We start from the raw sequence: 24,104 nt of genomic DNA on the forward strand, positions 1-24,104 counted from the left end.
GGCTAGATAAAGGAATCATGCTCGCTTTGATGATCCCTTCCTCCAACATCTCCTAGATCAACTTCTCGATCTCATCCTTTTGGATCTAAGGGAATTGGTAAGTCATGACATTATTTGGTGACACCCCCTCCATCAAGGCGATGATATGCTCTTACTCGTTCGGTGGTAGCAATCCTTGAGGTGTCTAAAAGACCTCACTGAACTGTTGTATAAGCGGTTGTACTAAAAGAGAGATGTCTACCCCTCCTCCAATCAAATCCCCTCTAAGCTTTGCCACTCCACTAGAAATCCTCCCCCACCTCGTGTATTGTCCTCACTATGGTTTTGGGAGAAACCAACTCTGCAACACCCCTGATCACCACCATTCTTCCATCCACCATCATTTCCACATCAATGATCCACAACCGACCTTGGTATGTCCCAAGATTTATAGTCATTTTATCCCCATGATGACATTAGTGCTCCCTAACTCCAATGGAAGTCCTCCCTCACCTTGACCCCCTGTATGGTCAAAACCACCCCCTACACACTCCTCTGTCTGTCTTCACCTTCCATGTGCCCATCATCACCTCGTAGCACCATGTGTCCACCAGCTTCACCCCCCAATTGATCCACGACTTGATTGGAGATGAAATTGTGGGTAGCCCGACTATCTATCAACATCATTATCTCCCTCTATTATCTCTTCTTTCACCTATGGTGTGATTTTACAGTGAATCCCACCACTTAGTTCAATGAGACCTTTGTTATCTCTAAATGTAGCTCTTCCTCCACCACTACCTCACTCTCACCTTCATCCTTAGCTTCTTGAAGAATTTGATCCTTACACCTAAGCCCCAAGATTTACCTCTCATCACATCTAAAACACAATCCATTATCTCTCTTCTCCTGTAACTTCGTCTCAGTGAGCTTCTTGAAGTTTCCCCCAGTTCCCTCTCATGCAATTTTCTCCTTTGAGGTCTCTTGAGAAATACCCAGTGTTGGCCCCCTGGATGTCAAAAAGGTGGTGGTCATCCTGTACAAACCTTTTGAGCTGCTGCACCTAGTCCCTATCTCCAAGTGCTTCTGGTCATCCACTTATCCACTAATTGGACTAACTATATAGCCTCTCCAAAATCATGATGCCTCATCACTCTAACTGTCGCCCAAATTTTATAAAGTTTCCCTCCAGTACAATCTCCGACAATTGGTCCAATCGAATGGCAAGGTACTCAAATCTCTCATAATACACCACCACTATCCCCTCCTGCGTCAGAGTGAATAACTACTCATAGAAGTCTCCTTCATTGTTGGTTCGGAAACGTTCCAACAGGCAATCATTATCTCTCTCCAGCTTTGTATGAACCGTCTCATATCCATCCACTAGTACTATGTCAATGCTTTCCCCTCCAAGCATAGGTCAAATGTCATCAGTCTCTCCTCCTCCGTCAACCCATAAACGACAAAATACCTTTTCACCTTGTAGATCCATCCATGTGCATCCTCTCACTCAAAAACAAGCATCTTCATCTTCCTCGTCCGGATCTCCTCCGTTCCCCATGTTTCATCCATAACTCCCCATTCCCCAAGGGGGAAATCCCTCAAAGTGTCTTGATCCCTTCTACACTTGTACCCAAACCTTTCATCAAAATCTCCCCTCCTCCCTTCAAAATCAGCACCCCTCCGGTCATAATCAATCCTCTTCTTTCAAATTCAGCATCCATTTGTTCATAACCAACCCTCTTACACCTCTCTTCATACCTTCTACCAGTCTCCTCCCTAGGAATAGGCTATAAAAAGTCTACTATCTTCTCCGTCCAAGATCTCCACCTCTTGTTCTTCCTCTCTCCTTATCGAATTAGGGTTTTCCCACACCCTTAGCTGTCGACGGCTTCCCTCGCCTCTAATGACACTATTTTGGTTTGGATGTAAAGCATCTTCTTCTTCATCTCATCCATGATGGCAAACTTGTCATCGATCTTCTCATGAATGGCCGAAATTTGTGTTTGAAAATCTAAACTTTTAATTTGTAATTGTCCTCTTCCAACACGTCTACCTTTCTTCCTGTCATAGGTACCTGGATCTTGACTTTGATAGCAATTTGATAGAAAGTAGATACAATTTCAGCAAAAATGAGCGAACGACAATACAAAATTCATAAGAACACACAAATACTCTTTTTGTTACAAGATATATGAAAAAAATAGTTAGAACAGTTGGATCTTCAATTGGAGAGGAAGATCTGGCTTTCCTGAATCCCTAGCCTTCGGCTAGGGTCCTCTCAAACTAAGCAAAACTAATTTCAGCAAACACAAGCATAAAAAAATAAACCCTTGTGAACACAACCTACTTAAGGCATAAAAAAACATGAAAAATCACGAAACAGCCCTCCCCCTTTCAAATTTCCCTCCTAGCCACCCCCTCTTGATTTGAATCTCTCCCTAGGCCCCACCCTAAAAGGGGCGAGTTCACTGGGCAGAACTCTTGTTTCGCCTGTTGTACATGAGGGCTGGTCCAAGAGGGACCGGCTTTACCGATCCAGTAGAGACCAGTTCATCATATTCCTTACTTAGAAATTGGCCACATATGTCATTGAGTCTAGTATCTCATAAACCATGACCAAATTGAATTACTTGATCTGTACCATTATAGAAGAATCATCTACCATTCTGTGATCCAAAAGTTTTCTCATCAGCTTTATCTTATTCAGTATAGATGGCTTCTCATACATCTCTAATAAGCCTTCATAACTCCACCAATGATCAACTCATGCAACACCTTAAAGTACATGTTCTTTATTTATGACTGGCGTATAACGCCCAACAAGTACTTATCCAACAGATCAGATTCTCCTTGAGTCACATAATATTTTGTTTTATCTCAAAAAGAGATTGATGTAAATTCTTTTGATAAGAATAATCCTTGATTTCTATATTCCAATAGCCAATGCCCTTATCATTGAACTTGTCAATCTTCACTTTCTCATCCTTAATTGCCATTACTTAGACTTTTCCCAACTAATGTTACAACTTAGCTCTAATATACTACGGAAAAAAAGAAAGAAAAGAGGACCTTCCCTTGCCTCGATCCACATGCCAACAACCCTGCGAAGGTATGTGTTTTCTAAAACTTAGATTCTCGCCTTCGAAGTTCGCGGCGCACCGAAAAACCGCCTATACACATCTTTATTACGCGTGGTGGGATGGGACCCCAGTGCGATGCCTACGACGAGGCAGGTAATCACATAAAAGCCCCATTTCAAAGTTCGTGGCACACCGGAAAACTGCTTATACACGCCTATTGCGCGTGGTGGGATGGGACCCCGGTGCGGCACCTACGGTGAGGCGGGGTTACTTATAAGTACCCCCAAGCGGGGAGAAAGCAAACTGTCTTTTTAAATAGGTACCGTCAAATACCACATACACGCCTTCATTGCACGTGGTGGGAAAGAAAGATCACAGCCGCAGTGTCCTCGTCCGATGACACCTATCATACATGCCTTTATTGCGCGTGGTGGGAAGGCCCGGTTTCTCATAGTTTTCCCCTAAACGGGGGAGACATAGGGAGGCTGCCAAAATTTCGGATGAACACGAGACTGTACTTGGACTTAATTGTTGACCTGTATACCGAAAACAAAAAAAAATGGCGAATCCTCACCTGCTCCCCTGCGAAGCCACGATGCACGTCGCTCCCCTGCCGCAGCACGTCGTCGCCTCACCTCGCACACGATCGCTCGCACGACTCATTCGAGTCGTTAAAAGCCTGAAAGCAACGAGGCCGAAGGCCTCTGACGCGATTCCTCCTCTCCTCCCGAGCCCGCTCTCCCCCTGCGCTCTCGCTCTCTCCTTCCAGTCGGAACGGAAGTTACGACATTTTGATCGGAAGCAATACGGGAGCTCGCAGGCTGTGAAGATAACCTTCTCCCTTTCGAGCGGCTTCTCCGACTCCTTCCCGGCTGTTCGACGACTCTCCCTTCCTGTCTAGATCGGAAGTCACAACATTTGATCGGAAGTAAGAACAGGAGCTCGCTCGGCCGTGAAGTTAACTTTCTACCCTTTCGTGCTCATCTTCTCCCCCAACCGACTTTCCCTTACTGTCGGATTGAAAGTTACGGCATTTGGATCGGCAACAACTACGGGAGCTCACTGCCCGTGAAGGTAACTTTCTCCCCTCCATGCGCTTCTTTGGCCGGATCCCGTGAATAGAGAAGAGGGGTGAGGGATTAAAAATATTTGCTGCTATTATATGCCAGATAACACGTATCTTTACGTATCTGATCGATGACTAGCCTTAATCGAAAGTTCTCTCTCATTATTGGGAGGGGTAATTAACTATAGGGGCTTGTGCCTATAGGAAACCAGAACTCAGATCATAAAGTCCTCACAAAATGAGGGCGAAATCTCTGGGTAGTGTCTTATCTACAAACCCATCTGCCTTCCAAAATTTACCTCGGAACTTAGTTCGTTAAAACTCCCTTGCCGAATAAGAAATCGCGCAGCGAGCGGAGGCCGGGGCCGAATTTTCGGAGCCCACATTAATTGAACTCAAAAGAATAACAGTGGACTCGAACTTGTGAACTTTGATACAATAAACTCAAATCTAAATGAATTCAAACTCAAATAAAAAATGACTTGAAAAAGAACATGATCTTGGACATTTGAACTCAAGCAAATACTTGAGTTGGACTATATGGGACTTTGATTTGGACTTGAGCTTGAATAACATAACAAAGGATTATGCTTGGACTTGAACTCAAGAAGACCACAAGGAATCCAAGCATGAACTGGACTTGAACAAACTGCAAAGGGCATGAACTTGATTCATATTAAATGACAATGGACTTGGATTCAAACTTGAGTCTAACTTGCACATGATTGGAACATTTGAATCAAGTAAGAATTTGAGTTGGACCACAGGAAACAAGGCTTGAACTTTACAAGACAACATGAAACTCATTTCTAAATCAAGTGATCAATACTTCAAAATCAAACTTGAATCAAATAATAAGTCTTGAACCCAATTGAACAAATGCAATGTTTATTAGTCAATGTGTATTCAAGAGGTTCAAAGAAAAATGTAATTTGCATACAATCAAAGTTGCTTGATTGCAAACAGGCGTAGTAACATGCCTACGAATGACAATACTTCATACAAATACATGCGACACAGCTTGTTGATGAAGGAACCTCTCTCCTACAAATGAAGATATATAATGAACACGAGCATGATGCTTGTACAAGTACATAAATTCATCTGAACGAGGAAGGAGGTCATTTGCAAACTACAAAAAGATTTGCAGTTTAACAATATATTCATTTTTATCACAAAGGACTCCACGAGTCCATGTAAAGGAGCTTAATGATATTAATGAAACAAGCTCTTAGTAAGCAGAGCCACTCTAAGAGATGATGAAGAACTTGTAAATACAATCTGCTCACAAACAACAAGAACCCTTGCCAACATGTTCAGGGCAATATGTAATGAATATTAGGATACTCATATGATCAGTAATAATCCTGTGCTAAGCAAATATACTAGCTCCTTATAAGCAAGAGTAGATGGTATGTGGAAAAGTGCAAATATTTACGAGATCATAGGAGACTCATCATATGTACTATATCACATTTACAAGAAAACATCGGATGAAATGTAATAAATACAAGTATCCACGGGCCATTGTAAAAGACTCGTAGTACACCTAGTCTATTGTCCATGAGCAAGATACAAAGTGACTATATCAAGTGCAAGTGCTTATGAGTTACAGTGGGAAACTCATCGTTCATACAACAAACTATCTACGAGCATCCACAAATGCAAAGTAGGAGATTCGTTAGTGCATTACAATCCACCTGCAGAAAGCAACAAGTGGTGCACAACAGTCTACCTGTACAAAGCAGTAAACAATTGATCCAGAAGTTGCTACTTAATGCCACCAGATCCGCAACATTCATGCAAGTGGACAGAAGGCATTTACAAATATTTCAAGAATAATCCTACACATGCACCTTAGTTTGGATACACATAGGCACACAAGGGGTAATGTCCAACCAATGAAATTCTCAAACACCTGCATGAGCCCCAACGAGCGTGTTATTGGTACACATGTGACATTTAGGGATGCTGCGCGGGTTATTAAATTTAAACCCGGTCCTCCTAAATAGGTAGATAGGAGTCGACAGGGTTCAACAAATAAATCATAAAATGCCCCCAAACACCCGCATGGGCCCCAAAGAGCATGTTATGGGTACACACGTGACGTCTAGGGATGCTACGCGGGTCAATAAGTGAATTCAAGTTTGAACCTAATCCTTCTATACGGATCAATAGGAGTCGATAGGGTTTGAACCATTAAATAAATATACGACTGTGGTGACCGGTATATTTGTTTTAATACATTCATATTAGGCCTTCAAGGCTTATAATAATGAGAATTCACTAATCAAGGCACAAAGCTTACGAAACTCGATCCCCTATTGGCAAGTTGATAGGGTCGACAAGGTTCAAGCCACAAATGAAAATGACCCACACCCCGATGATGGCCGTGTTGAATGTAAATCTTAACCGGAGGGGTCTATTCCAATTACTCAAAATCCCATCTAAATACCCGTAAAAATCCAAAACTCCAAAAAATCCTAAAAAATTCCAAAAATCTAAGATATTTAAAACTAAAATCAAACCACGAAACGCTTAAATCAAAATCCATCCATCCTCATCATAGTTTGCCGAGGTGGATAAATTGAAATGTACTTCAGCTCACAAAGAGCAAGTACCTAGTCGAAAATATCACTAGGATCCATTCTCAAATAATCTCATGTCAGTAAGGATGTGGTACGTGTCCTCTGACCAACAGTTTTGCAGCCAAATGGCATCGCAGGATAAACGTTTATGACCCGAGGCCCTCTGAACCGAGTGGTTTTGCCGCCAAATGGCACCATGAAATACCGATTATGGCCAGAGCCAATACGCTCCTTAGTGGCATCAAATTCTTGAGATATGAATCAATATGATATGATTGATAGGGCACAAAGCCCTCTGTTAGCTAAGGTGGATTCAAATTTGTCCTCTTAGGAAAACATCCATCCCAGGTCTATAAGGTTCCCTTGGACGAAGCAACCCATGGCTGCCGACAAGGAATCTTCTGTCAAGTTGGGTCGACTACCTCCTCTGACTAAGTAGACCAGGGACCATGATGGCCAGAGAACAGAACCATGGGATCTTGATCGGGTCTATCATTCGTTCTCCCACCATCCGCTTTAAGTGTAAGGTGGTGACATTTCAATTTTAAATATCAAATCCTCAAATATCTCAACCCAAATTTTCAAACATCCAAATTTCCCACATTTCTATGCCCAATGCTGCTACTATATGCCAGATAACACGTATCTCTACGTATATGATTGACGACTAGCCTTAATCAAAAGTTCTCTCTCATTATCGGGAGGGGTAATTAACTATAGGGGCTTGTGCCTATAGGAATCCAGAACTCAGATTATAAAGTCCTCGCAAAATGAGGGCGAAATCTCTGGGTAGTGTCTTATTATCTACAAACCCATATGCCTTCCAAAATTTACCCCGGAACTTAATCCGTTAAAACTCCCCCGAAAGATAAAAGCAATCAACGGGCGGAGGCCGGGGCCGAATTTTTGGAGCCCACACTCTCTTTCTAGCAATCAACTTAAAAGTATTCAAATGATAATATCACCAAATAATAAATTATTCTTTTATTAGATAAACAAAAATAAAGACCTTTTTTTCTTTTATTTTCTGCACTGTTCTCTTCCTTCATCCGTCAACTTCAGTAGCCCTCTTCCACGGCCAGAGCAATCAAGTTATTGATAACCCAATGACTTGCCACAGCCCTTCACATTTGATTCACCGCCCCTGCAAACATCTGGTTGAAAATAGTCACCACAGAAGAAGGAATCAAGAAGAAAAGCAAAAGCCAATAATAAGCTTGCCTGGATTGCTTGTTCCAGCTGCAAGCTTTCTAGGGATTTTATAGATACCACGAGGTGATAGGTATGATGACAAGTTGGCTGAGAACGCATCGGTTTGACTTTGACTTCAGATTTGATTGAAATGATATCCAAGATTTTTAGGGTTGCATTTTGATGTTGAAATCAAAGTTGTTAAGGAACTTATTCTTTACATTTAAACAACTGTTTCCCTTTTCTAACATCATTTTAACAATCGTAAAACACAACCTCCCATAGAATAAATTTAAATTTTATTAATGTTTTCTTAAATATTTTTTAATCTACCATCCATTCCTGATGAAGCATTCAATCCACAGCCCAGAATCAATCTTATCCCAACCATTCATGGAGTGTTCAATACAACAAATATGTAGAAAATTTGATAATTCAATTAATAAAAAAAAGCATGCTACTTCATGAGAGAAGAACCACCATACAACTAAATGCTTTATAACAAGAAAATTCAGGATATTAAAAATTGGGATAGATACTCCATGCAAAATGCTAACTCATGATATTAGAGTGTTCAGATCAAAAACGTTTTGCAACTTAATTTATTTTTAAGAAAACTAAGAGAAAAACCAAGTAATTTCTTGTTTGACACATGTATTCTTGTACACAGGGATATGGAAGAGATGGTTAAGAATTTGAGCATCCCTCCAACAGGTTCAAGTGATCTGCACTTCAATACACGATTCCCACAGAACAAATGGTGTCAATTTAAAGCATGCTTTTGGAAGCTATCGCTGTCATATTGGAGAAGCCCAGCATACAACTTCGTGCGCTTGATGTTTATGACAATCGTATCAGTATTTTTCATGGTACTCTTTTGGCAGAAAGGAAGAGATTTGTAAGCTCGTATTTCTCACTTTAACTTAACTTCTAGTGGATAAATCACATACATTAGGGAAACAAAACATGCATTGTAGAGAAGGATAACAAATCTACCAAAATTCATGTCTTAGATGGAAACTTACTCAACCATCTTGAAGAGAGATATCAATTGTCTATGGCACCAAAACCAGAAATAAAAAATGCATTTTACCTGTCTCTTACAATCATAGAGTAAAATTGTACAGGCAATAAACCAAGCTATTTTAGAAGAAGTTAAAAGAAACCAAGCTATATAGTAGAAAATGGAAGACATAATAAAGAGCATGAATGATAAATGATCATTTGAACAATATTCCCCATTAAAACATAGACAATAAATATTTAATAGCATGGTCAAAATAGATATGAAAACAATTGACACGAAATGATAAAGAAAGAGAGAGTTATGCATTAATGATTACTTGTCTCTTCAAATCAAGTTTGAAAATTTCCAAGTAGACGGAACTATACTAAATGAATATTCCATAATGGGAAAGCAATGCGAAAAAAGCATCAGCATTGTTAAGTAGTATATTAAAAAGTCTGTAACATGTGATGATGAGTACTAGATTAAAAAGTATCAGCAAAATTTAGAAATATTAGATAAAAAAGTCGATAATATGTCATACAAAACCCAAAACTTCAAAGAGATTCACTTGGTAGGCAGCTTCCAAGAGCAAAATTGTGTTAGCAAACCAGTTATTCTAGTATTAACATATTAAACCATTATCAATGAGGAAAAATAAATTTTACCATATTCTGGTATTAACATAATAACCCATTACCAATGAGGAAAAGTATATTTTACCATATTTTTTTACTCGGTAAACAAGAATCAAACATTCAATTTTATCAACAGAGCTTGATGTTAGCTTTTATTTTACAGAAAGTATTCAGTCATCTCACCTTGTGTCAGTACCACTTACTTACTTTTCTTTATTTGTAGACACAATGAACGTGACATTTTCAGTATAATGGGATCAATGTACTTAGCTACAGTCTTTTTGGGCATAATGAATTCCGTAACAGTTTTGCCAATTATTGCAAGAGAAAGGGAAGTCTTGTATAGAGAAAGGTTTGCCGGAATGTACTCTTGCAAAGCCTATGCCTTCGCACAGGTAAAATAATATATCAAGACAAATATAGATTTCCAAATCATATCAAAAATAAAGAACGTATATATTTGTTACCATATCAAATACTGGTCATTAAAATATGTTAACTCTACCCTATACTGCAGGTTGTAGTAGAAATTCCTTGTACTTTCACCCTGGCAGCAATATATGTGATTTCTACATACCCAACAATAGGATACTACTGGTCTGTATACAAGATCATTTGGTACTTCTATACAATATTTTGTGCTCTTCTATACTTCAATTATATGGGCATGCTGATCATGTCAGTAAGTCGAAGCACTCAAGTGGCTTCTGTGCTGCTAGCTGCTTGTTGCACGATGCTTAATCTGTTCTCAGGATTCTTGATGCCAAAACCGGTAATCCATAAATATCCCATGACTATATTTATTTTTTTATTACCAATGATGCAATAAAATATGATGAAAATTTGTCAACAAGAGTATATATTGCTTGTAATCCTTTCTGACCATATATTTCAAAATACCATGAAAATGTATTTGTAGATTAACTTTCAAAAGCTAGTGAAGAAAAACTAATTTAAAACAATTTTTATTTCACCTGAAACCTATGTGATTGATGTTCATGAACATAATTGAAAAACTTGAACACCTATGCACAACAAAATCAACAAATGTGATTGCATTAAAAAAGAATTAATATGTTAAAAGAACCATTAAATGTTAGTAATGGTTATCATTCTAATCATTAAGTGGAATATAAAATTCCAGACCGCTTGTTTGTCTTCAGCCAATCAATGGGAGCTATTATTAATGGATAATAAATACTTTGTAACATGTCTTGCGCCATCACCAAGAAACAATCTTAAAATAGAGCCACAACTAACAGCTCTATTGGTACCTATGGTCCTAGACTAGGATACCCAAAGTTAGGAGAGCGAAATAGGATGAAGATATGAGGAAGATCAAGAAACTGTTCTTATCTTCCCTTAGGGGGCGGGGGCACTTGGTCAAACCCAAACCAACTACTCTTGGGCGAACCAGGCACAGAGGACATTTCGGCCCCCTTATGGGCCCAGACGAGCTATATTTCATTAATTTGTTTTATGTTGAAGACGGTTTTAATTATTTAGAATATTCTTAGTTGTGTTATTATTGTTTAAGAAATACTTTAATTTTTTACGAAGGTTTCCTAATTCTATTTATGCTATTTAGGAAGGTTCCAATTGTTTTATAGCATGAGAGTTATTTAAGGGGAAGTTTTGTCTAGGATTATGATCATATATGTGCTAAGTTTATTTTCTAGGGGGGTTTGGTGTGAGTTTTCTAGTCGTGGCTAGGGTTTATGGGAGAGTCAATCACTATTAGGAAACCATCGTAAAGAACTCTCCCTTAATTATCCTCCTCCTTCATAAGAAAACAGCTCCCCAATGCCCACAAGGGGCCAAGACCACCCCCCCTCTACGGCCCCTAGTTTGGGCAGGGCTAGCTAGTCTAGGCTAGCCAATCCACCTCCCCTCCCCCCGCAACCACACTGTCCTTAAATTGGAAGCATGGGAACTGTCTGCAGATCTTCCTCAGACCCTCATCCTGTTCACACTCTTGTCTCAGGGCTTCCCAGTCTATAAACAATGTCTCCTGGCTCGAAGTGTGCTTATCTCCTATGCTCATCAAACTTCTTCTTCATGATCTACTGGACCCTCAACAAATATCCCTTGAGCTCAGCCAATATCCTGTCCCTTTCCTCTAAGTACTGATATACACTAAATATTGGTGTAGTGATATGCCCATAATGTATGAAATGAGGTGAATCTCTCCCATGGAGAATCCTAGAAGGGGTGGTTTGTGTTGTTAAATGGTACGAAGTGTTGTATCAATACTCGACCCAAGCAATCCACTTTGTTGAACTCTTTGGCATATCCAATATAAAGCATCGCAAATAAATTTCCATGTTTCTATTCACCACCTCCATATGGCCATCTATCTGGGGATGGTATGCCATGCTTTTCTTCAAGATTGTTCCCTGTAAATGGAACAGCTCCTTCAAGAAATGTTTGGGGAATACCTAGTCTCTATCTGACACAATGGACTCTGAAAAATTGATGTAAGCGCACCACCTCTCGTATGAAAGCAGCAGCCACAGAGACCATAGTATAAGGGTTCTTCAGAGAGATGAAGTGTGTACACTAGTTCAGACAATCCACCACTACCAGTATCACAGAAAATCTCTCCGAACGCGTCAACCCCTTGATGAAGTCCATCATCACCTCCTCCAAGTTTTGCAACTCCACCAAGTAGCCTAACCCTGCTCCCTGAATTGTCTTGACCATAGTTTTGAGTAAAATCATGGCTCTGCACAAGCTGACATCTCCTCGCAGCACAACCCTCTTCCCCTCCACCTGAATCTACATAATCAAAGATTTTCAATCCACCTTCGTCTCACCAATCGTCTATAACCACTTCATCCTTAGGATCACATCAATGACCCCAAATCCAAGGGAAGAAAATTCTCCACCATCTGTACTCCTTGGAGTGTCAACACCAACCTCTTGCAAATCCCCCTACTTCTTTCCACCTTCCATGTCCACATCATGACTCCAAAGCTCTTCGTGTCCACCAACTTCAATCCCAACTGATCCGCGACCCGATTTGAGATGAAATTGTAAGTAGCCCCGCTATCCACCAAGACCACCACTGGTCACTCTCTGATCTGTCCATTCACCTTCATGGTGTGATTTGGAGTAAATCACACCACTGAGTTAGGGATACTTCCACCACATCAAGGTGTAGATGCTCTCCTCCCGCTTCTGCTTCCTCCCCCAACTCATTGTCAATCTCCTCCTCTTTACAAACTATAAGAAACAGGAGTGTGCGGTCCTTACACCGATGACCTGGCGCATACTTCTCACACATCAGATGCACAAACCCTTCACTCTCTTGTCTTGTATCTATGCCTTTGTAAGGCGCTTGAAGTTGGCCCCGGGGTGAAGTCCCCCACTCTTCTCCCTCGGTGCCTCCCATTGAAAAGACACTATTTGAGTTCTCGGTGCCAGTGAAGTCGATGCACTCCTGCAGGAGCCTACTGTGACTCTGCTCCTACTGGTCCTCTCCATCTGACTCTGATCCTTCATTATCTGGGCTAGCTCCATCATCTCCCTTAACCCCTTTGGTCTCAACCATGGTTTAAAATTGCGCAATATGAGGCTCGCCTTGAGGCCCGCCTTTGCACAATTCCAGTAAAAAGCGCCTCGATGCTTACACCTCGAGTTTTTTATATGAGACTTGCGTCTCAACTTGGTTGAGGCCCGCCTCGCCTCACTGGCATGAGGCTTACGCCTCATGTTATATATATTAAAACTTACATAAATCTTGAAGTAAATGCCCGACATTGGACTATATAGTGGAGGAGGAAGAGGAGAGAGCAATTCATCATAATGATTATTCAAATGAAGAACCCCTTAGTGATGACAATGCTAATGACTTATGAGTTCTTATGTGATATGTCATTGCTATTTATTTTTGGAAATTGGAATTATATGTTAATGAAAAGAATATTGGGATTTGGGAAAGATAGAATTTTGAGTTGAACTATATTTAATGTTATCTTATTATTGGGATATTTTGATTTCACTTCAAATCTTATGCTTTTTTATGTTTTATATTATTCACTCATTAGTATATTAAAAATTTATCATTTTATATTTACGCAATCTTTTGATTTTGAGACTTACGCCTCAAAACGCCTTGAGGCTTACGCCTCGCCTCATAAATGAGAAACGCCTCAATACTCGAATACGCAATTTTAAACATTTGTCTCAACAATCAGAGGTCTACCTGTATGTCGGGCTTTAAGCCCTTCATGAAATCCCCCTCCAACACCACCTCCGAAATCCCCCTCAACCGCCCCGACAATAACTCAAATATCTCCCTGTACTCCATGACAATACCCTCCTGAGTCAAGACAAAGAATTGCTCATGTAGGTCTCCTCCTCAAATGACTTGGACATATTCCAACAAGCAATCTTTAAAATCCTCCCAAGAGTCGATATGATATCTAGCCTCCCTCCACTGGAACCAAGCTAAGGCATTCCCCTCCAGACATAGCCCTGCAACCGTAAGCTTCTTCTCCTCATTCAACCAATACATTGCGATATATTTGTCCACCCGGTACACCCACTTATGGGCATCCTCCTCTTCAAACGTCGACATCTTCAACTTCTTCACCCTAGCATCTCCACTCCAAGTTCCTCTTCATCCAGTGGTCCCCCCCCCTCCATGCAGCGAGGGTGGGAATTTCACATTTCTTCCATCCTCCTTGCATGACATGATCCCCATGGCTCGACTCGACCCCCTCCATCTCTGGCCGCCCACTCCCCTTGCCTAAAATGTCTCCCATAGTGATCGGCCACCTTACCACCTCCACCACATAATTCTCTCCGTGTTGTCCCCCCATCTGAAAACCCTAATTCACCCCTTATCAAAACCATAAGAGGTGGCTATTAATAAAAAAAAGAGGTGGCTATTAATAATAATAATAAAAGAGGTGGCTATTAATGAAAGAAACTCTCCTCGTCAAACCCCTCTCGTTAAATCTCCTTTCCCTTAGATTCAGTCAAGGGAATCTGCTCAAATCTTGGTTAAGGTTAGCAGTCAGAAACGTCAGTGGAGTATTGGATTGCATTGTCATGAGCTTCCTTATCATCTCCTCCAACCCTCCAAAGCGGCTCTCCATCTGATTCTCCATGGTTGAAAAACCTTTCTTCGATGGTTCAAAACTTCTCCTCCATCCCGAATTTGATTTGTTCCACGTCATCTTCCAATGCAACCACCTTCTTTACTTTCATCTCTTCAAAACTTCGCTTTGATATCAATTTGATGCATCTTAGAAGTAAAAATAGCAAATCATATAGAAGAAAAATGCAGGAATACAAATATGGGGGCGGATTTTTCATTACTTTTCAACAATAACGAAATATACAATTGATCAACTATTCCAGAGGTAGATTGGCTCTCCCACAAACCCTAAATGTCGCTAGGAAACTCACACTAAACCCTAGAAAATAAACTCAACACATATATACTCCAATCCTAACCCTAGATAAAACTCCCCTTTAAATAGCTCTCACACACAAAATCTTCCTAAACAGCATAAACACAATTAGGAGACCTTCCTAAACAATTAAAATCTTTCTAAACAGCATAAACACAATTAGAAAATTTTCCTAAACAATTAAAACATTCCTAAACAGCCAAAACACAATTAGGAAACCTTCTTAAACAGCTCCTCCTTGATTCCTCCTCTTACATAATGAATAATAGCTCCTCTGAGCCCCACAAAGGGGCCAAAATCTTCCCCTCTACTGCCCCTGGTTCTGCCAGCTAAAGGCTGGTTTGGCCAGGGATGGGCTGATCGGCTGGACTAGCCTGGGCCAACCAGGTGCCCCCCCCCCCCCCCCCCCCCCCCCCCCCCCCCCCCCCCGGCGTATCAATCTTGCACCATCACAAAGAAACCCTCTTAAAAGTCACATGTCATCAACTGATTCCACTTATGCTTAAGTCATTCAGAGTCCACGATGTTCAGCATAAAAACTATGAAGCCCATCAGCCTCCAAATTGTGTCTATAACATTACCCATGTCTTCTTGTGCTCTCCCGAGCTTCTTCTACTCACCACAGTCAAAAAGACTAAACTAACTTGCTGAATAAAAACAGTGACTTAATCGCACTAAAGAACATCTGGTTCAAAGGGAAAAATAACCCAACCTATTAATTATATTGAGAAAGTAGAGAAACCAAGTGGAGTTACGGCTTAAGAGTTATGAAGTCCAAAAATTCAAGATTAATATATACATGCGGAAGAATTTGCAGCTATTTTTTAACTTTACACTAATATTTGGAATGATCACTTTACACTGATAATAGATTTCTCACTTTTTATATGGCAGCATATTCCCAAATGGTGGATCTGGCTATACTGGATATGCCCAACATCGTGGACTCTGAATGGTTTGCTTACTTCACAGTATGGGGATGTTACCACCGAGATAATAGCATTTGGAGAAACAAAAACCGTGACCACATTTTTGACACAGCACTATGGCTTCCATCCCAACCAATCTCATTTGGTGGCATTTGTAATAGCTTGTTTCCCTATAATATTTGCCTCTCTATTCTTCTACTACGTAGGAAAATTAAATTTCCAAAGAAGGTAACTATTTCATGTGAAGCTAATTTTGGTATATTAAAGCTGAAGGCCAATGGTCCTTTATTTTAAATTAAAGCAACTTCACGTTATTTTTTACCTACTTTTTTCACGAATTTTGTTGTGTTTGATGTATCTGAGAAATTTTGATATGACCATAAGAAAAATCTGGTAACATTCCTCCAAATTTCATGAGTTTAAGAAAACACTGTTTGAGTGACCCCCACCCAACCAAGTAAGATGAGCAATTGGGCACATTAAATGCATTACTCTGTGCTATCTTGTCAATTGCCATTTCGCTAGCTAAAGATTCCAAGAAGAAAAAGAGAAAACCTGGAAGGATACTTTAGTGTGTCTTCGTAATTCAAAATATTTCAGTGTTAACAGCCTGTCTAGTTTGTTCAGGAACCTTGCTACTTGCTAGTAATGTTATATAAGTTATTTGATCACTATTTTGCAAAATAAGGCAATCTTTTGAAGCAGGTAGAATTAGAGAAGCTCTAACCATACTAGCCATCTGGCTTTTTCTGTTTTTTTTTTTTTTCCCTTCAATATAGGACCAGTAATGAAACTATGGTAGAAAGGCATGTAGAATATAAGCTAAGAAAATTTATCAGTTTTAAAGAATCAATTTGATTTCAGGTCAAAATCTCTACTATGAAAATAATTTTGGTTTTAAAACAATTAATGTAGAAGCAAAATTAATGTAAGAATTAAGTTAAAATGGTGTATCAAATATCTATTGATCTTATTAAAGATATATAATAGAATAGTGGCTAGTATTAAAATTACTTGGTGACTTTCAATTATAATAGGTTTAAATCAATGATCAACATTAAGTGCATATCTGTTTTATTAGTTATAACGATACTTATAAAAGATATTAAAAGTGAGGCTCCTTATTGCATGTTTTTTTTGCAGATAATAATGCTCTGGCTGACAAGGCATCTTCTGAAATAAGTGAAAATTTAAAATAATTGATGAAATGTTTAGAATAGATCTTAAAATTAGTAGAACGAAAAATCAAGACATAATAAGTGATTTTAGTGTGTAAGATGTTACCAATTATCACTCAATATTAATAGAAGACAAGGTGATACTTAAGCTTGATAGACTTAAATATACACAAAAGAACGGAAACAGAGATGAAAATACAACTTCTAAAGTTAAGACAGAATGGATAGAATAGAGAAGTGCCTTAGCAATTTGGTGTGATAAGAGGTATCAAGAAGGATTAAAAGGTAAATTTTATAACATCATAATTACGTTGATGATGTTGTATAGATTCAAATGTTGAGTTGTAAAAAACAAATAATCGATAATTGAGTGTGGCAACAAAATAGAATGCCAAGTTAAATGAAAGAATCACTATATTAGAGAAAAAGTTTGAGTGAGATATAATGAAAATAAGGCGACTAAAAAATAAACTTAGATGATTTGAATATATATAATGAATGATAGACGTGTGTCTGGTTGATGAGTAGATAAAATTAGTGTCAAAGAATTATAAAGGAAAATGGCACATCTAAGATTATATGAATATAAGTTGTTCAAAATGATTTGTGAGGAATAAGTTTGACACCCCATTCTAGACTTGACAAGAATGAATGAAAAATGAGGACTCATAATGCCAACAACAAATAAGTGAGATTAGGCTAATGATAATGATAATGATGATGGTCAACTTTCAAGTTCGAGGGGAACGCATACAAGAATTGTAAAAAAATTAAGTATTAAGAGATCATTAGCCTTTCATGAATGACAGAAGTATACAACTCTATTATGCAAAAACTATTCTGTAATTAGACAATTATGGGAATAGAGAAAAAAACCAACCATTCAAAATTAGACCAAGATTTGAGAACGGGTAGCAAGCCTAATAAGTTATCATGCACTAAGCTAGATAGAAAAAGAGGATTCCGTAGATTAACACTTTCCACGTGAATCACAAGGCCTTTGTCCTAAGAGTGAAACATAAACTTTTTAAAAAGGAATCTAATGTAAGAATGCACATGATTGTGGAGAATATCCCCAAATTGAAAGCAAAATAAAAGTTGAGTTTAATCCTACGAGGCACTACAGTTCTAAGCTCTAATTGAACCCACAACACTTCCCTCCCTAGGAACATAATGCTATTGCAATAGCTATAATAATTGCTTGGAAGATGCCAACCCCATCCATTTCTGTACAGTCAAGAAGAACAATTGTTCGGTGTTTCTATTAGCAATGCACGCATCATTTACATGGTTTCAATCTCTATTATGACATTAGGCTTTCACCTGATTTTCCAAACGTGTTACAAAGAGATCTGGATCTATTTTCTTTTAAAGAAGCAAATTAAAAATACACATTGGACCTCAATGTGAACTCCATTTTTTAAGCCCAGACATCCAAGACATAATTTCACCATGCAACCCCTACCGCAAATACTTCAATTATATCTCATGAACTAGCTGGTTATATATTTTATAGCAGCTGGCCAGTAACAGATGGCACCTACTTGATAGACAGTACAATAAATTCATAGATGGTCAACGTCAATATATTGACTTTTAAGCAGCAATTGAAATTGTTTCACATTGCATAAAATTACAAAAATGATATATATTGTTGTGGGCTCCAAAAACTCGCACCCCGGCCTCTCCGCGGACCCCATTCTTTTTTTTAGGTCGTCGAGAAGAGTTTTAACACGTAAGTTCAGAGGCAAATTTTTAGAAGGTAGATTGGGTATTAAATTAGACACTACCCAAAAATTTTGTCTTCATTTTGCAAGGACTTTATGATCTGAGTTCAGGTTTCCTATAGGTGCATGCCCCTATAGTTAATTACCCCTCTCGATAATGAGAGAAAACTTTCGATTAAAGCTAGTCATCAAGCAAATAAGTAGGGATACGTGGTGTCTATCGTATAGTAGCAGCATGGGTTTAGTTTTTTTAGACTTAACATTTAAAATTGAAAATTTCATCATCTCAAGCTTAATGCGGATGGTGGGGGAATGATGATGAGCCCGATCAAGATCTCATAGTTCCGTCGTCCCGAGTCATCATAATCCTTAGTCTACTTAGTCAGAGGAGGTAGTCGACCCAACCTGACAAAAGGATCCTTGTCGGCAGCCATGGGTTGTTTCGTCTAAGGGTACCTTCTAAACCTAGGGTGAGTATTTGCTTACGGTGCAAATTTGCATCCACCTTAGCTAACAGAGGGCTTTGTGTCCTATCGATTATATCATATTGATTCATATCTCAATAAGTTGACGCCATTGGGGAGCATACCAGACCTAACCATGATCATAATTTAGTGGTGTCATTTGGCGGCAAAACCACCCTATTCAGAGTGTCCCGATCATAATTGTTTACCTGTGGTGGCATTTAGCGGCGAAACTCACGATGTGGTATCATTTGGCGGTGAAACCACCAGTTATAGGACATGTGCTACATCCTTACTAGCAAAAGACGATTTAAGGATGAATCTTAGCAATATTCTCGACCAGATATTGGCTCTTTGTGAGCTAAAGTAAGTTTCAAATTTATCTACCTCGGCAAATTATTACGGAAGATGGATGAATTTTGCTATAAGTGTTTGATGGTTAATTTCAATTTTGAATATTTTAAACTTTTTTGTATTTTTGGAATTTTCATGAGCTTTTGAGATGTATTTTGAATGTTTGTGGACCTCTTCAATTGAGATTTTCTGTCAACACAACCATCATCGGAGTAATGTTGTAATCACTTTAAAAAATTTGTATTTTTTTTTAAGCTTGAAAGCATCGGAAAGTATAGGGTCCCCTCTAGTTAAGATAAACATTCAACACGACCATCATCGAAATTTCTATCGGTTATTACATTTTTGTTGATTGAACCTTATCGACTCTATCAGTTTATTGATAGTGGATCGGGTTCGTATCTAAATTTATTTCTTAACCCGCGCAACATCCTTAGACTCACGTGTATACCTACAACACGCTTGCCAGAGCCCATACTAGGACATATTGTTGAATGCATTTTGCACGATGCATTTATATGATTGTTATATATAAGCATGATATTACTGGAATGAAGCTCTCTACATATTGCAAATGCATATGGGATGATACTTGAGAGTGTAATTGCAATGTAAAATGGCATGCTTGAATGAAACCCTCTGCATCCTACCAATGCATGTAAGAGGTCATTTTAACATGCAATTGTAATGTCAAATGATATACTTGAATGAAAACCTCTACATCCTTCAAATACACGCAGGAGGTCATTTTGAACTATGATTACAATGTCAACAGAAATGCTAGAATGAAACCCTCGGCACATTGTCAATGCATGCCTATTATGAAATGCACATCAACACGTATTTTAATGTATGCGAGGGGGGGTTTGCATTTTTAAATGTAGCTAGCTGTATAGGTGACGATTGTTGCTAAATGCGCAGGATTCTATTTTGGGCTTTGTTGATGCCTTTTGTCCACTTGTATGAATGTTATGGATCTAGTGGCATGGCAATGCACTTCATTTATTTCGCACCAACAATGCAATTTAGCTCATTTCATCTTCTGCAAGCTATTTTTTTCTTCAATACTTAAGTCAAGAGAGTACTTCTATTTACAAATAAGCTACACATCACATCAGGAGCCTTCCACCTATTGCTTACGAGCAAGCTAATTTATCTAGTATGATCGCCTATCATTGCAAATTTGCTATCTCAATTTGCCAGTGGCCTGTAGTTTTTACAATGAATTTCCTGCTTTTGCTTATAGGTGAATTATAGTGTTGCATCTAGAAAAATCATGAGATACTTCATTGAACTGATGCAAAGCTTCATCTTCTCGTTCTTCGAGATATCAGATCCACAAATCATCTAACCTTTGCTTAGATCGGATGAGGACATCCAAGTTGCATAAGGTCATTTTGTGATAGATGATGTATCATAATCTGATGAGACCAAAGGCTCGACTGATGCGTTGTTGGCTCTCCTCATCTTCAATTCGCCACAAGGTATTCCCCAGTCTGGCTGGGCTGGTCTGGGCCGGCCAGGTGACCCCCCCGAGTGTATCACCCCCCCCCCCCCCGAGTGTATCAGGCACCTCCCTAAAATAATTTCAAGCCTTCATGAAATACGTAGATAAGTCCCTTGATAGCTTATGCACTGACCAACCACCACCTTCCCACCATCAAGATCCTTCTTCCTTCGCCAGAATCCTTGGATCCAACGGTTTATTCTCTACTCCTCAACTGACCCCTGGTACCCCCCCCCCCGGTCCCCCCCCCCCCAAAAAAAAAAAATCCTTATCTTAAAACCATGAAAATCGAACTTCCTCACTTGAAAAGATCTGATATCAAAACATGGATCTTTAAAGCACATGAATACTGTGATTTTCATAATACTCTTGATTGTCATTGCGTTCGAATTGCTTATTTTCATCTTAAAGGACCTATGGCTACTTGGTACCAATGATTACGAGTGAAATGTTGATTTCTTTCTTCTTTTGGCTTTATGTCATCCCTACAACAAAGATTGGGCATTTCTTCTTATGATGATTTACATGAAAATCTTTCAAAAAAACTCAACAAATTAACTTTTTTTTTTTAATTACCAAACAGTTTTTGAAAATCTTGCATTTAAAGTCCCCAAACATTTCGAGTCAACCCTAGTTATTTCGATTTTGGACTTAAACAAGAATTACAAATGGAACTTTTACTTGCACGTCCTACATCTCTTTTGGATGCAATGGAACTTGCCATCGTCATGAATCAAAAATTCAAAATTTTTCTCTCCACAATCATCACATTAGCGCAAACCTAATCCTTCCAATCCTGCCAAGAAGATCCCACCTACTACCGATGTACCACCATTCAGCTACAATCCACTCCTTCAGTTCAACCTTCTCTCGATAGTGATGATATTCCCTTCAGTCCTAAGCCCCTTAATCTTCTAATTCGCAAACTCTCACATGCTAAAATTCAATTTAGGAGAAAAAAAATACTTTGTTTTAATTGTGATGCAAAATTCAATCCCTAACATCGTTATTCTATTAACTTTATTTACTTGGCACCCACGATAATGAATGCATCGATTCTTCTATCTCTTCTCAAAAATAATGATGATAACCAAGATCCTTCTCCCGAGATTCATTTAAATGCCTCAGTGGACAATTTAATCCTCCCTCTTTTCATTTAAATGGTTCTATTAATAATCACAAGGTTCACTTTTCAATTAATAGCATAAATGCTCATAATTTTCTTTAAGACAATGTTATTCATCAACTTGGTCTTACTCCTCAACCTAACCACAAATTGAATGTTTTTGTAGGCAATGGCAACATGCTATTATGTAACTATAAAATTCCCAGGTCACAATTATCATGTGAGGCTATCAGGTCACTTCAGACTTATTCATCATTTCCATCCATGGTGTCAATATTGTTCTCGGTGTACTTTGGCATCAATCCTTTAGACCTATTTCACATGACTATCGAGATCTTACCATGAAATTTACTTATCGAAAACATCAATTTACCCTTTCTGGCGAACCCCAAACCCCACTTATCATCTAACCCCATTTCTTTCAACCAATTATGTGCATTAATATATCATTCTCCATCAATCCAGATATCCACGACCCAATCCCACCATCTAAATAAAGATCATAAACCCCTTAAATTCTCTAGACAAATGTCTAGATACCCTTCCTCAACCTCTTCCTCCAATTTCCACATTATTACAACAATTTCAACACTTATTCAAACCACCACAAGGGTTACCACCATCATGCACTCTAGACCATCATATCCATCTTCCATCATTATCAAAACCTGTTAACACTCGTCCATATCGTTATCCACATTATCAAAAAGATGTGATGGAACAATTGGTTTCAAAAATGTTGCAATCTACATTATTCGCCCCAAACATAATCCTTTTTGTAGTCTTATACCTCTTGTCAAAAAACGTAATAGCACTTGACATTTTTGTATAGACTATAGAGTCCTTAATGTCCTTACTGTTACAGATAATTTATTATCCGAACAGCGGATGAACTATTAGATGAACTCCATGGAGCTTTTTTTTCTAAACTTAACCTTCGTTCCAGTTATCAAGTTCGTATGCATATAAAGAATATACAAAAACTCACTTTTTGTACCCACAACGACCACTATGTTTTTCTAGTTATGCATTTTGGCTTAACAAATGCCCTTTCCACATTTCAAGCCTTATTGGCCCATGTTTTCCAATCATTTCTTCGTAAGTTTGCCATTATTTTTTTAATGACATTCTCATCAAAAGTCCTACCGTAGAACTTCATTTTGATCATCTTTTACTTGTATTTAAATGTTTAATGACAAACTAACTTTTTCTTAAACTAAATAAATGTAAAATTTATCAATCCTCCATTGAACATCTTGTTCATATTATCTCCTATGGTTGTATCCAACCCGATCCTAAAAAAATTGATGTTCTCAGTTATGACTACATGGCTAAATCATTTCATACTTATGACACCTGATGTAGACAAAAGGGGGTCAACACAAGTCCAAAATAAATCAAATTTTGGCTTCCCTTGAGTCTAATAGTTTATCATATTTGAGCTAAACTTTTAATTCATTTATGAGCTGAACTTTAGTTCATTTATTGAACTAAGAGTTAGCTCATTATGAGCTAACATTTTAGTTCATTTATTATCTTTTATTTAAATGTTTTTAAGCTTTTTATGTTATAGTCTTTTGGATTTCCAATGGGACTTTTGGAATCCCAAGTGTGGTGTTTAGTATTCCTATGTATGACCCCTTGGTTTCCACCAAGGTTTTAAGTTTTTATGTTTGCCTCTTGGGATCTCACGGCTGGGCTCCTTCTCCCGTGGCCGTGGCTCTTTGGTCCATGCGGTTCCTTCGTTTCCCGTGGCCGTGGCTCTTTGGTTTGTGCGGTTCCTTCGTCTCCCGTGGCTGTCTCCTTGGTTCCTGGTTTGGGTGTTAAACCGAGAGCTTGGGGGGG

The 24,104-nt window shown here is 38.8% G+C and overlaps 1 protein-coding gene across 2 annotated transcripts in view; it reads right to left on the minus strand.

The window, feature by feature from the left end:
• LOC110099189 (pentatricopeptide repeat-containing protein At3g06430, chloroplastic) overlaps positions 1 to 24,104 on the minus strand; it is a 59,662-nt gene that overhangs the window by 21,084 nt on the left and 14,474 nt on the right. The window contains exon 3 of one of the 2 annotated variants that reach the window (XR_003700035.1): positions 7,726 to 7,860. The exons of the other annotated variant lie outside the window; for it this stretch is intronic. The gene's annotated coding sequence lies outside the window, so the exon portion shown is untranslated. The remainder of the gene's footprint in view (positions 1 to 7,725; positions 7,861 to 24,104) is intronic. 2 annotated transcript variants of the gene reach the window in all.

Source organism: Dendrobium catenatum, unplaced genomic scaffold (genome assembly GCF_001605985.2).
Source record: "Dendrobium catenatum unplaced genomic scaffold, ASM160598v2 fragScaff_scaffold_203, whole genome shotgun sequence".
In the NCBI taxonomy this organism is placed as follows: domain Eukaryota; kingdom Viridiplantae; phylum Streptophyta; class Magnoliopsida; order Asparagales; family Orchidaceae; genus Dendrobium; species Dendrobium catenatum.